This window comes from Pleurodeles waltl, chromosome 10 (assembly GCF_031143425.1).
Source record: "Pleurodeles waltl isolate 20211129_DDA chromosome 10, aPleWal1.hap1.20221129, whole genome shotgun sequence".
Taxonomy (NCBI): domain Eukaryota; kingdom Metazoa; phylum Chordata; class Amphibia; order Caudata; family Salamandridae; genus Pleurodeles; species Pleurodeles waltl.
The window spans coordinates 86533043-86545995 of NC_090449.1; the positions used below are offsets into that span (position 1 = coordinate 86533043).

Consider the following 12953-nt stretch of genomic DNA (forward strand, 5'->3'; position numbering starts at 1 on the left):
TTTTCAGGAATAGCATTAAATAAACATACAACATCTGCAGGAATCAGTAACAAAGTAACAAAAAGAACAAACATTGGTAATGCCAATTGATCTTTCTTACAAACAAGAGGGGCCAATTGGCATTGCCAATCCTTCTTTAAAGAAGTCTGTCAAGATCCATGTTGTATCTTCCACATTTCTGATTCAGTGTTTCTTATGACCAGTAGGCGGCACTGAAAGACAGCAAACTAGTGTTGTTTAAACGTGGCTGTGTTTCCAGTGCTGCATTAGGTGCAGGAAGAACGATCAATCTACTGACGGTGAAACCAAAAATCTCCTGTGAGGTGGTCGAACAAAGAAAAGCAACAAATACAAGCATGGCAACTGAAACTGATGGAGAAGTTTTCCAATGTTGAGCAAGGATTGACTCCGTGGAGTATGGTATAGAACCCTGTCTCCGGGCAGGTAGCTGCAGGAGTCTGTAGCAGGACTGCAAAAATATACAGTGAAACCTATAAAAAGAGTATTCATCAACGGATATCTATTATGCAGCTGCAAAGGTGAAGTACAGATTCCTTGACTTGTATGACCTAATGTAGACTGTGACTTCCATATTTTCTTGACAATGTTTCACCTAATAATAAGAAGTTTTCTTCCCCATGCTCAGGTGCTGAGTGTCCCTGAGACCCGTGGCATGGGTTTTCAAAACCTGCTTACCTTTAGTAAAGTCTGCTATTATTCTCATCTGCAGCTGCTCGCTGGAGTAGTGAAACTCTCCAGACACCTTGAGAGATTCTGTGTATCTCTGTAAGAGGGTATCAGTTTGTGTTTCATCTGCTCTCAGAGAGCACGACTAATGGTTGATGCTGGGTAACCCCTTGCTCCGTTTCGCTGTGACTCACACTTTTTAATAAATACATTTTCAGACGCAACTTAAACCTGGAGTCAAAGTTTTCTTCCACAGTCTTGGTGCATGAGCCAGGAATTACAACAATTTGACTAATAGCAACAGCAGTGGCAAGGCTGGACATCCACTCTGTGATCTATGGTGAACCAAGGTATGGTGGAGACTTCTCCCTGGGTGTTCTTGGGTGCAGAAGAGCTCCACATTCAGCTCGTGGACCAGGTCAGTCAGTTTTTAGCAATTCAACTTAAAAATTAGACCTTTTTGTATTATTAGTTTTTTTAATGATACTACTGTATTGAGATAAATATGCATGGCAGAGCATGATGGCGTGAAATGGTTGTGTAGGAACAGGTGAAGTCGATGGTGGTACTAGGAGATATGGTGGGAGTGACATTCAAAGAAAGAGCCTGTAAGTATGGAGGAGGAACACTTTAGGGGCACCGATTCACAAACTTAGTTATGGAGTATGTAAAATAGGACTCCAGTAAAATTATAAATTTACTATAAACTGCAATTTCCAAACCTATGGAGGTCACGACCTCTGCCTGTCCTGTCTTTTCTGTATGCAAGCTCCACCACCGTGGCAGAAGTCTGTACCACCATGGTATATGTTTATGTTGTAAATGTGGGTGGGGGCAAAGCAGTGGTGGGAAAATGGAGAATAATTACTATAAAATGGTGTGGAAAAGGAAAAATTAAGGAGGGATTATGGGGGGATTCCCTGATACAATACCCACACTGACAAAGAAGGGAGAACCATTGCAATTCACAAAATGCACTACTAAATATACTGAACTCTAATAGTGTCAGAATAGGCTTACATGTACTCCCGCCCAGCCTTAGATTGTCAACAACCAGATATGGGAGCACTGGTACTGCAAACGTCTCTGATAGAAAACAATTGAGACAGGGAATTAAATAAACACTGTAGAGTAAAAATGCAACTTTAATTAAATTAATTCTAAATTTAAATTATACATACATTCCTAAAAAATAGAGTATAATTACTACAAGTCTCATATTTAAAAATAGACTCAATCAATTAAAGTCAATTAAATTAAACATTTTACTTTGTTTCAATGTTTTAATAAATATGTACATTTAATAAAAACAGATGCTTAATCAACCTTACGATAAATTAAGTGAAGATAAACTGTTAGTGAGGATAGGTCATTTTGTTTTTAAAGTACTGTTTAAAAAAGTTATATTTATAAATTAATATATATTTAAATTATTTTACAATTTAACACATATTTAATTGGAAGGTGTGATGTTTTGCAACTTTAAATTTGATTAGTTTTGTGTTCATATTATTATTTTTAATGCATTTTACTGTTTACATTCACATTTTTTTTTATTACATTTCTATATACAGTCCTATAAGGAGATATCTGCCCGCTGGTGGAGAATTCCACCAAAAGGCGGATAGTTATTAATAGTTACTCAATAAATTAAATCATGGGAGGCCCCTTACCCTCTTTGGAGGGCGTGCACAGTGCTTAATTTGAGCAGATGGTTGCTGGTGGGGGCATTACGAATCAGAAAAACTAAAACCACTAAGCTTCACGTTTCCCTAGTATGGTAAAAGTACATGTAATTATTTGAAAGAATTGTGATAAATGAAATGAGGAAGGCAGGAACATATGCTTTACAGAAGGTACCTCTTATATGCAAGTAATAAATAATCATAAAAACTGAGTAACGCAATCTAGAAATAAGGTCTCACCCCAATGGCAGGCTTTCCTGAATTGGCCATGGAGCCTTTGAAACAATGGCAAGAATTTCAAACTAGGGGATCTTAAGAAAACCCAAAAAGAAAGGAGATATCGAATTGGTCACATGAAGGACAGAATTACGTCTTGCTCTCCAACTGCACAGTTGGTCTCTTTCCTATTCACTTAAATAACTGATGATGTCAAGGAAGATAGAGAGAGGGGTTTTCTTTGCGACTGTAACCTTCTGCACTTGAGTAAATAGTTCCAGTATCCTAGGAGGTGCATCATTAGGAGCATCACTGAGTGGTGCATTGTAGGTACATGGGGCACAAGACTTTTTTTTAAAGATTAATGAATATTTTTCAAACTGCACCAAAGTTATAAGCATACCAAAAATGATTTTCCTATGGAAACGGGGTCCTAACTACAACGTCCAAGCGGTCACCGGTAAAACACACACACACTCTCACACACAAATGTACAGGGACATGCCACACTCACAAAAACACACACACTTCTTACTGTATCACATAATCACAGATACAAAAAAATCGTCCTGGTCCTCAGGTTTTCCAAATCGTGCAAAGTACTGGAATACAATTAAGTGCTTAGACCACTATTGGTGTACTTCATCAGCACCAACCACAGATAGGAATTGCTGCACTTGCAGGGGGGGTTAGCAGACTGTGAAGAGGTGGGCGCAGAGGCTCGCTGAAGCAGGAGGGATTGGCCACCTGAGAGAGGAACTTTTAAACTATTTCTTAGAATAGTATTTTTTACTGGGGGGGTGTCTTTCCCATATGAAACCTATGCCATACTCAAGCAGACTCCTTTGCATTATGGGGCAAGGGTGTTTGTGTGTGTGTTTGAGTGTGTGTGTGGTGCTAGGCCGCAAGAAAGTGTGCCAGTGAAGGAGATGACAACAGCAGCAACATATCTCAATACATATGGCACTATCCTGCTTTCCTCTTTCACACCATGCTGCACAGCAACTTTTGTTGCTGACTGTGTCACAGAATATTAAATTTAGCACTTAGTTTACATGTTTTCCCACTTTGTATGTGTGCAGTACAGTACACCTCACATACAAAGTTGGGGGAAAAAAACTTTTCTCCATCTTTCCACCTGCCTCGAGAGTGCTTACATTTTCAGTGCACAGCCTTGTCTACAAATGTTAGCACATAGGGCTTTGGCTCAAAACCATGACTAGTTGCATCGGAACGCCCATGCACCACTTGTTCAAAGTAATGCAAAGTAGCGCAGCTTTGCACTACTTTAGGTTATTTGGCTAGAAAGTAAATCCCAAATCAAAACTTTGTGCTAGCGTGCATCACTTTTGGCCACTCTACACTTTTGCAAACTGATGAGAAATTTGGCCTTAAATGTGTAAACGTTCATCTAAACATGAGAATTTCTACTGGAAGGATACCCTTCCAGTACAAACCCTATGCTAGGCAGCACTCACACTCCTTTGCACTAAGGAGGAAAGGTTTGTGCAAAAGGACGTGGACAGCCTTTTTGTATGTTAGTTTTGGGAAGACAACAGCAGCAGGCCATATTTAGTAAATGTAGCTCTGTGTTGCTCTCTCTTATTTTACACAACACAGCAACATTGGCTGCTGCTCTTTGCTATGCTATTGTGTAGTAAAGGTGACCCCCAAACTGATAATTATGTGACCACTAGATTCAACGATAGAGTAATATCCTGGCCCCAATAAATGTGACAGTGAGAAAACGTATTACTATGCAGAAACACAGTCTGTGGACAGCATGGCACCCTGTGAGACAATACTAATGGCAGAAGTGTACTACACAAACACTTACGTGACAACATAACAAGAGTCAGATTGCCCCGGTATTTCACCTACATGAATTCTCGTTAGCTATCACATTGTAGGAAATTGTGTTACTGATTGAGGGGGTGAAACTGTACTCAAGCAACAACCCCAATTCTTGTCATGGTGAAACACAAGCAAACCCCAAATTAACATGTGCTTAAGCCTTTGGTAGCTTGGCAGAAAACTAGTCAGGCTTATTTTAGAGCCAATGTGTGCTTTTTTTATGAAGCACATCGAACAGTAACGAAACGAAAATGCAATACATGAAATATTCCATATCAAATTATTAAAATATAGTAATATGTAATAATTTCATACCAACATTACAAAAATCCACTCAGTAAAATTGGAGATATGCAATTTTAAAGATTTAAAGTACAAATAGTGCATAAAAGCTCAAAGTGCCAACTGTGGTTATAAGGTCACGCTAGACCGAGACAAAGTTACAAGTTCAGGCTGACCGCGATTGAGCGCGGCCAGATACAGGAACCACATTATGACCCCTGAACAAAGTACCTTATATCCTCATTGCCGAACTGAGTCCTGAGTTGAGAAAGAATCGCACAGCGGTGGTTCAGATGAGATGTGAGTTGCTGTGCAAGGACCTGCATTAAGGATGCTTTTCACAGCAGCGATTCTAGGGAGCTGTGGGGCTATGATGCAAGATCCTAGGCTGACAATGTGCTGCGGAGTGGTGGTTCTGATGAGTTGCAGGACTATGGTGTTTGGTCCTGCATCAAGAAAGCAGTGGTGGTTCCAAAGAGCTATGGGGCCCTACACTGGGAATACATTGCACAGAGGTAATTGTAATGCAGAGCTGTGAGGAGATGTAGGTGCTGCGTCAGTTCTGGCAGAGAACATTCAGGCCCACTTCCAAGAGTCCAGGGCTGGGGTGGCACCACTTGCAGCGTAGGACTCACAGCAGAGAGTCCAGGTGCAGGGTTTAAGGGGGTAGGAAACATTTTTTGTCCCTAAGGCTCTGATTCAGAGGCCAGTCAATCCATGGTCACTCTGGTGGTCCTAGGACCAAGATGCAGGTCCAGTCCTTCTCACTCAAGCAGCAGGGCAATTAGTCTTTCTTGCAGCCGAGCAGCACAGCAGTCACTGTGAGTCTTCCACAGTGCCAGAGGTGTACTGAAGAGTCGGATCTGTGGGATCAATATTTATGCATGGAGCCCACTTTGAAGTAGGAGAAGCTTCTGGAGTCCTCACCCTACAAAGGTGTCCCTGACCAGGCTCCAGCTTGTTTAGGGGCACAAATTCTACTGTGAAACTCAAGTGAATGTGTTGCGGCCGTGTTTTCGTGATGGGCACGTTTGGCAGTTGACAGCTCTGCTTCGCCACAAATTCAGAATGCTTTATCCTGCCCACACCTATCACCCCTTTGTCTAAATGGCTGGAAGTAATACACAAAGACCAGCTGCTAGCTGCACCTAGTCAAGTGACCCAGGATACAGACTGAAGGCACCAAATGGCTAGGACAAAGAAAAATCAAACTTTCTAAAAGTGGCATTTTCAAAATTGTGACTTAAAATCCAACTTTATCATTAAGGAGGGTTTTAAATTACAGTTCATTAAAGGCCAAACTCAGCTTTCCTACATGCTCTCAGTTGAAAGTTATCACTTATGAAATGTAATAAAGTACCTGAATGTTATCCTACGCCAGGCAGCCCTTGCAGAAAGGAAAAACTAATATGAGTTTTTCGCTGCCAGGACAAGCAAAAGTTAAAAGTACATGTTCAAGTTTTTTAAACAATCTGCCTATGAGCTATTTAGGACCTTCCCTAGTGGTAATTTATATGAATTAAATGGGAAAGTTTAGGCCTGGCAATAGGTTTATTTTGCCAGTGTGAAATGGCAGTTTAAAAATACACACACAGGCTGCAATAGCAGCCCTGAGACATATTTCTAAAAGGGCTACTTAAGTGGGTGGCATAATCAGTGCTGTAGGCCAACTGGTAGCATTTACTTTACAGGTCATGGGTACAGGTATTACCAATTTACTAGGAACTTACAAGTAAATTACATATGCTAATTTTGCCATGTTTAAAGGAGAGAACGTAAGCGTTTTAGAGCTGGTTAGCAGTGGTAAAGTATGCAGCATCCTAAAAGTCAAACAAACATTTTCAATGCAACGGGTCTCTCATTTCTCGGACTTAGAGCTATTAGCATTTGTAAACTCCCAACCGAACTTTTCTTGCCACATTAAATGGAACAAAACATTGCGATTGTGTTGCTACAGTTCACTCGTAGTGAAACCTATCAGCAAAAGTGCAATTATCTACGTAACCGGCAAAAGTGCAATTAACTATGTAACAGGGTCGATAACATGGAAAGCGTTCGACTCCTGTCAAGCAAAATCACGCTGCGAAAAAGGATAAAAAGTAGTCTACAAACTGGACGGAAAACAGCGAGACTCGTATGTTTTCACTACTTGGTCGCTGTGCTCGAGGAGGGCTAACCACTGGAAAAGGCATGACATATGCATGCCTTTCACTAATGAAAGCAAGCAGATTTTAACAGGCAAGCCTACGAACCAATGAAAGACACTGACGTGACATGGACGGGGCTCCGAGCCCTTTTCTAACTACTAAAGCGTCTTGCAAGTGAAACGCATTTGCAAGCACATGCGACGCAGGCTTGACCCTAAAAAACGACTTCAGAATATAGGAGGGTGAAGGGAAAATGTTTGTGGATTGCCCTGCTGAGAAAACCAGGGCCAGTACATGTTAATCTTTTTCATCAAACTGGCGTGGTGTGACTTGCGTGCCTGTGTTGAGTTGCACCAGATTATAAGATTCAAATAACTCTATTAAATCACGTTTTAATCGACTTTACATTCTCTGACATTGACATGAGTGTGGACTCCCCAACATCTTGTCGACAGAAAAGCACAACCTTTCTTCCCTGTAACCTCCGTTGGCTTTGGATGTGAGGGTCCTCTTAATTATTTCAGGAGCCCCTTAGACCAATCTACTTGGCAGATTAGAATAGACTGTAATGCCACAACAAGAGCGAGCAGCTCCCTCGCGGGAATCAATCCGGGAGCCCTGACAGCCAGCGGTGGGGTGGGCAGGCGTCACCCTGGTGAAGGCGGGCAGGAGAAAGGGCAGGCACCCACGGTGCGTATCCATGGCAGAGACAGTGACTTGGCCAGTCAAGGCGGGGGTGAAGCACGTCTGACTCCACACGCCCCTCTTGGAGAGAGAGATGTGGCCACTGCTAGCTATCCTGGACGCAGATACCTCTACGCCTGTCCTGCGCAGAGCCACCAGCAGCCACACGCGTGCACGGGCAGGAGACAGGAGTGCAGGGATAGGGGGGCAGCAGGGTTCCTCTGTGTGGGCTGTACCCGTAGAGGCGCTGTACACACTCCCGCGGATTTTAGCGCAGCGCTTGCTGGAGGCTCTTCTGAGGGGGCAGCGCGCACTTGCAATAGTTACCTGGTAGCCAGTGGCATAAACAGACGCGTGCCACCTGTAAGCATGACTTGAGCTGGCTCGTTCTCTGCGAGCTTGGGACCACTTGCAGGGTTACGTGCCCGACTCCGATCAAACAGGACTTTAATCATCAGAGCCCGTGAGAAGGGGTGGGGAGGGAGACCCCCCACTTTTGGAGAGTGACCCACACATCAACAATTCCATCACATACCCTCTGTGTTCGGGGATATATTCGGAAGTCTGCAGCGTTGGGCAGACGAAGGAGAGAAACTTACAAGGGTCGAAGGGGAGAAGTCGGCACTGCAAGGTGAGTTAAGAATACAATGTGTCTAATGTGCATAAGCCACGCCTGCTGTGGCTCTTAGCGCTTGTATGCATAACGCGCGTCCTTTTGGCTCTCAGCGCGCTTGCGCGCGGCTGTGGCCCTTACTGCTTGTGTGCACAACGTGTCTGGCGTGGCTCTTAGCGTTTGTGTGCATAACGCCCGATTGGTGTGGTTCCAAACGCTTGTGTGCATTACGCGCGTGCTGCTGCTGTGTCCTCCTAGCGCTATAATGCGCGTGCTGCTGTCGTGGCTTCAGCGCTTGAGTGCATAGCGCAGGTGCTGCTGTTGTGGACTCTTAGTGCGTGTGTGCATAAGGCGCGTACTGCTGCTGTTGCCCTTTAGTGCTATGATATGCGGGCTGGTGCAGGGATCTTAGCGCTTGCGTGCATTACGCGTCTGCTGCTGTTGTGGCTTCCGCGCTTGTGGGCTGACGGGAGCACTTGTGAGCTAGGTAAAGTGTGAGGCGGAAGCACAGGAGCTTTATTAGAGGGTTTTCCCTGAAGGATCACTGATATGAATGCTAAGTGGTGGTAGTATTCGGAAGGGAATATTTTAAAGTGAAAGTCAAAATGAAACTAGAAAACCGACCCTAGTGATAGTCAGAGTTTTGAGATAGATTGCTTCCTATATCTAAATACGCCCCATTGCTGAATTAATTTATTCATCCAGTTATCTTCCATCCAGCTACTCATTCATTCAGCCACGTTTCCATTCACGCATTCATTAATTGATGAGTACGATCATGGCTGCATCCGTCCACCCACGCTTATCCGTCCACGCACTAACATCTTCGTATGTTCATGACTTCATTCACCCACCACATCCATCTGTACAGTCATTCGTTAATCCGTTCATCCATACATTGATTCTTTTATAAATCCGTGTCTGCATCCATCATCCCTTCACCTGTTCGTTTTTTCACTCGTGGATTCAGTGATCGACCCATTCACTAATACACGTGAAGTGTAGCGCCGCTCCCCATCACTTCATACTGGTGCTGCCGTGCCCCTACACTTTTGAATGTGGCAGTAGGCCTCGCATGTCTAAAGATACCCACGTGACTGCCCCCTCCATCACGAGAAAAAAAACAGTTTCCTGTGTGAGCGACTGAATAGTGAACTCTACGGCTCCTGGGGAACTAACCGGGCCTCGTAACAATTTACACCATTCCCGGGCACTGGACGCGACTAGTGATATCACGAGCTCTTCTTCGATGGTGTCATTTATTCCTCTACCTCAAGGTGAGGGGCGTTACTTTACCACGCACGAATCTCTGTTTGTTTGTAACTGGAGACGCTGGCATTTAACAGGCACCTCCACTGGCCTACAACGGGCTCGAATCAGTGCATGCAGTCACACGGAGAGTCCGTGCTTCACACTGTGCACCACCTGCCAGTGATCCTACACTTAACAAATTGACAATAAACTAGCAAAGAACGTGCACACTTAGCACAAACTAGAGAGGTCTTTCACTGGCGTAGAACATGCATATATCACACCGCCCAGAGACTGATGCAGAACACCCATACATCACACCGCCCATAGACTGATACAGAACAGGCATATATCACACCGCCCCTAGACTGATGCAGAACATGCAAATATCACACTGCCCATAGACTGTCACAGAACATGTATATATCACACTGCCTATAGACTAGCACAGAACATGCATATATCACACTGCCCATTAACTGTCCCTGAACATGTATACATCACACTGCCTATAGACTGGCAGAGAACATGCATATATCACACTGCCTATAGACTGGCACAGAACATGCATATATCACACAGCTCATAGACTAGTGCAGAACATGCATATATCACACTGCATAGATTCGCACAGAATATGCATATATCACTCTGCCCATAGGCTGTCACAGAACATGCATATATCACACCGCCCATAGACTGATGCAGAACAGGCATATATCACACCGCCCCTAGACTGATGCAGAACATGCATATATCACACTGCCCATTGACTGTCACAGAACATGTATATATCACACTGCCTATAGACTAGCACAGAACATGCATATATCACACTGCCCATTAACTGTCCCTGAACATGTATATATCACACTGCCTATAGACTGGCACAGAACATGCATATATGACACAGCCCATAGACTGGTGCAGCACATGCATATATGACACAGTCCATAGACTGGTGCAGAACAGGCATATATCACAATACCCATTGACTGTCACAGAACATGCATATATCACACTGCCTAGACTGGCTCAGAACATGCATATATCACACTGCCCATAGACTGGCACAGAACAAGCATACATCACACTGCCCATAGACTGGCAGAGGACATGCATATATCACACTGCCCATAGACTGTCACTAAACATGCATATATCACACTGCATAGACTGGCACAGAACATGCATATATCACACCGCCAATAGACTGTCACAGAACATGCATATATCACACCACCCATAGACTGATGCAGAACATGCAGATATCACACCACCCATAGACCGATGCAGAACATGCAGATATCACACTGTCCATAGACTGGCACAGAACATGCATACAACACACTGCCCATAGATAGGCACAGAACATGCATATATCACACTGCCTAGACTGGCACAGAACATGCATGCAACACACTGCCCATAGACTGGCACAGAACATGTATATATCACACCGCCCAGAGACTGATGCAGAACATGCATATATCAAACCGCCCATAGACTGATGCAGAACATCCATACATCACACCGCCCATAGACTGATGCAGAACATGCATATATGACACAGCCCATAGGCTGGTGCAGAACATGCATATATCACACTGCCCATAGACTGTCACAGAACATGCATATATCACACTGCCTAGATTGGCTCAGAACATGCATATATTACACTGCCCGTAGACTGGCACAGAACATGCATAAATCACACCGCCCATAGACTGGCACAGGACATGCATATATCACACCACCCATAGACTGATGCAGGACATGCATATATCACACCGCCCATAGACTGATGCAGAACATGCATATATCACACTGTCCATAGATGTCACAGAACATGTATACATCACACTGCCTATAGGCTGGCACAGAACATACATATATCACACTGCCCATAGACTGTCACAGAACATGCATATATCACACTGCCCATAGACTGTCACAGAACATGCATATATCACACTGCCTGGACTGGCACAGAACCTGCATATATCACACTGCCCATAGACTGGCACAGAACATGCATACATCACACTGCCCATAGACTGACACAGAACATGCATATATCACACTGCCCATAGACTGTCACTGAACATGCATATATCACACTGCCCATAGACTGGCACAGAACATGCATATCACACTGCCTAGACTGGCACTGAACATGCATATATCACACTGCCCATAGACTGTCACTGAACATGCATATATCACACTGCTCATAGACTGGCGCAGAACATGCATATATCACACTGACCATAGAGTGGCATAGAAGATGCATATATCACACTGCCCATAGACTGGCACAGAACCTGCATACATCACACTGCTCATAGACTGGCATACAACATGCATATATCACACTTCACATACAACGGCACAGAACATGCATATATCACACTGCCCATAGACTGGCATACAACATGCATATATCACACTTCACATAGACCGGCACAGAACATGCATATATCACACTGCCCATAGAGTGGCATACAACATGCATATATCACACTTCACATACACCGGCATGGAACATGCATACATCACACTGTCCATAATCTGGCAGGGAACACGCTGCAGTGCCCGTACTATAAACTGGCGAGAAAAGATCTGGCTCGATGAGGGCCCCTCAGTCTCTCATACCTCACGAGATTCATTGGCCTGTGGGGCCAATGAAGAGCCCGTGTAGAGTTGGAGCCTCCAAAGGGTTGGTGCCCACATGAGCCACAGGGACTGCAGGGCCCTGCTCTACGCCCCTGCACAAAACATGCATATTTCACACTGCCCGTAAATTGGACCAGAACCGGCATATTCCACACTGCCTAGACTGGCAAAGAACATGCATATTTCATATTGATGATAACCTGGAGCAGAACATGCTACATACTGAAATGAGGTAGCACAAAACATGCATAATTCACAACGCGCGCAAACTGGCAGAAAACATGCATATTTCACGAAGGACAATACATTCGCAGAGAAACATGCATGTTTCACAATGAATAAATACTGACACAGAACATGCATGTTTCACGATGAATAAATACTGACACAGAATATTCATGTTTCACAACGGCTATAAAATGGCACAAGGAATGAGTGGCGCTGACCATGACTGGCACATACGATGCACGTTTCCCTAGCCTTAATGCGACTGTAACGTTTCTGTGCACGCACAGGTGCAAGCACTGGTGGGTGACATTTCACTTAGCGTGTGTCCACAGTGCATGGAGCATGAATGCTTAAGTAGGTAAATAGGCCCTCCTGGAAAATGTATATTTCACGAGAGGCACAAACGCACGTGTACGCGTAACCATTTTTTCTGACAGGCACAGTGCACGTGAACTGCACACTTTGCAGAACTTCTAATGAGTGTAGAGGCGAGGGCTAAGTGGGGAGAGGCGCTATACTCCTTGTAATCTCTCGTTGCCATCAAAACTTAAAAGAGCCTGAATCCGTTCCCTGGGGTAAGACGCTGGGGACCGCAGGGGTCTGAGGTTAGATCGAAAGTGACTTTAAAAG

General features: G+C 44.1%; 1 protein-coding gene across 1 annotated transcript in view; it reads left to right on the forward strand.

Moving 5' to 3' along the window:
• Positions 1-7444: 7444 nt before the first annotated feature.
• The window catches only part of LOC138261143 (somatostatin receptor type 5-like), a 108365-nt gene continuing 102856 nt past the window's right edge, over positions 7445-12953 (forward strand). The window contains exon 1 of the mRNA XM_069209823.1: positions 7445-8186. The gene's annotated coding sequence lies outside the window, so the exon portion shown is untranslated. The remainder of the gene's footprint in view (positions 8187-12953) is intronic.